Raw genomic sequence first — 2,500 nt, forward strand, 5'->3', positions numbered from 1 at the left:
CACGCTGGGCCCAGGTGCGGCAGCTTGCCTCGAGCACCATCGGCACACGCTCGGCCCTGGTGCGGTCGGTTGCCTCGACCACCATCGGCACACGCTGGGCCCTGGTGCGGCAGGTTGCCTCGACCACCATCGGCAGCCTCGACCACCATCGGCACACGCTGGGCCCTGGTGCGGGCGGTTGCCTCGACCACCATCGGCACACGCTCCGCCCTGGTGCGGCAGGTTGCCTCGACCACCATCGGCACACGCTGGGCCCTGGTGCGGGCGGTTGCCTCGACCACCATCGGCACACGCTGGGCCCTGGTGCGGGCGCTTGCCTCGACCACCATCGGCACACGCTCGGCCCTGGTGCGGTCGGTTGCCTCGACCACCATCGGCACACGCTGGGCCCTGGTGCGGCAGGTTGCCTCGACCACCATCGGCAGCCTCGACCACCATCGGCACACGCTGGGCCCTGGTGCGGGCGGTTGCCTCGACCACCATCGGCACACGCTCCGCCCTGGTGCGGCAGGTTGCCTCGACCACCATCGGCACACGCTGGGCCCTGGTGCGGGCGGTTGCCTCGACCACCATCGGCACACGCTGGGCCCTGGTGCGGGCGCTTGCCTCGACCACCATCGGCACACGCTGGGCCCTGGTGCGGCAGGTTGCCTAGACCACCATCGGCACACGCTGGGCCCTGGTGCGGGCGCTTGCCTCGACCACCATCGGCACACGCTGGGCCCTGGTGCGGGCGCTTGCCTCGACCACCATCGGCAGACGCTGGGCCCTGGTGCGGCAGGTTGCCTCGACCACCATCGGCACACGCTGGGCCCTGGTGCGGGCGCTTGCCTCGAGCACCATCGGCACACGCTCGGCCCTGGTGCGGTCGGTTGCCTCGAGCACCATCGGCACACGCTGGGCCCTGGTGCGGCAGGTTGCCTCGACCATCATCGGCAGCCTCGACCACCATCGGCACACGCTGGGCCCTGGTGCGGGCGCTTGCCTCGACCACCTTCGGCACAAGCTCGGCCCTGGTGCGGTCGGTTGCCTCGAGCGCCATCGGCACACGCTGGGCCCTGGTGCGGCAGGTTGCCTCGACCACCATCGGCACACGCTGGGCCCTGGTGCGGCAGGTTGCCTCGACCACCATCGGCACACGCTGGGCCCTGGTGCGGGCGGTTGCCTCGACCACCATCGGCACACGCTGGGCCCTGGTGCGGGCGGTTGCCTCGACCACCATCGGCACACGCTGGGCCCTGGTGCGGGCGCTTGCCTCGAGCACCATCCGCACACGCTGGGCCCTGGTGCGGCAGGTTGCCTCGACCACCATCGGCACACGCTGGGCCCTGGTGCGGCAGGTTGCCTCGAGCACCATCGGCACACGCTGGGCCCTGGTGCGGGAGCTTGCCTCGAGCGCCATCGGCACACGCTGGGCCCTGGTGCGGCAGGTTGCCTCGAGCACCATCGGCACACGCTGGGCCCTGGTGCGGTCGGTTGCCTCGAGCACCATCGGCACACGCTGGGCGCTGGTGCGGGCGCTTGCCTCGACCAGCATCGGCACACGCTGGGCCCTGGTGCGGCAGGTTGCCTCGATCACCATCGGCACACGCTGGGCCCTGGTGCGACAGGTTGCCTCGAGCACCATCGGCACACTATCGGCCCTGGTGCGGGCGGTTGCCTCGACCACCGTCGGCACACGCTGGCCCTGGTGCGGGCGCTTGCCTCGAGCACCATCGGCACACGCTGGGCCCTGGTGGGTTTAGGCACATCTTCAAATTTCTGCCGTGCCAATGCCATTTTTATGGCTTGTAAATTCATACAATGGTCCCCTAAGCCTTCACGTGAAGTTTCGTTGGAAGATGACTCGTTTTCTATTTTTCATGATTTTCGAAACTTTTTGCGGTTCGGGATTTTTTAAAATTTTTTTATAAGGATTTTTGGCTCCAAATTTTGTAGGCATGATCCTTCTATTTTTGTTGGCATGCACAAAAAAATTCAGCTAAAAACTCGAAGTAGAGAAGATTTTGTGACCGTTTGAAAAAAGTGTCCCCATTTCAGACACTTTAACGGCTACTGGTAGCAAACCTGTAAAATCTCAAATGCTCTTTAAGGGGGTGTGAATTCTCAGAGGTTTGATGAGGGATAGGGGGCCAACACAAGGCCAAGTACCAGCACCCATCGCACATCATGTGCGCACACCCCCCCGGCCCCCCTCCCAATCGCCGGAACCCCAATGCCGCCGGTCAGGTTCTCCGGCGGTACTCCGGCGATGCTCCGGCGATGCTCCGGCGATGCTGTCCCGAGTGAAAAAAATGCGGCACCAGCACATGCTGGAGCCAAGCATGGGCACCGTGGCTCAAAATCGAACTTCGGCCAAGGCCTCGACCATCAATGGCACATGATGACGCATGGTGATGGCACATGCATCGACCATCATCGGCATAGGCTGCCCTTCGGTACGGGCACTTGCCTCGACCGCCATCGGCACAAGCTGGGCCCTGGTGTGGGTTGTTGCCTC

Source organism: Durio zibethinus, unplaced genomic scaffold (assembly GCF_047325235.1).
Source record: "Durio zibethinus cultivar Kanyao isolate XHJ-2024 unplaced genomic scaffold, ASM4732523v1 HiC_scaffold_2, whole genome shotgun sequence".
In the NCBI taxonomy this organism is placed as follows: Eukaryota; Viridiplantae; Streptophyta; class Magnoliopsida; order Malvales; family Malvaceae; genus Durio; species Durio zibethinus.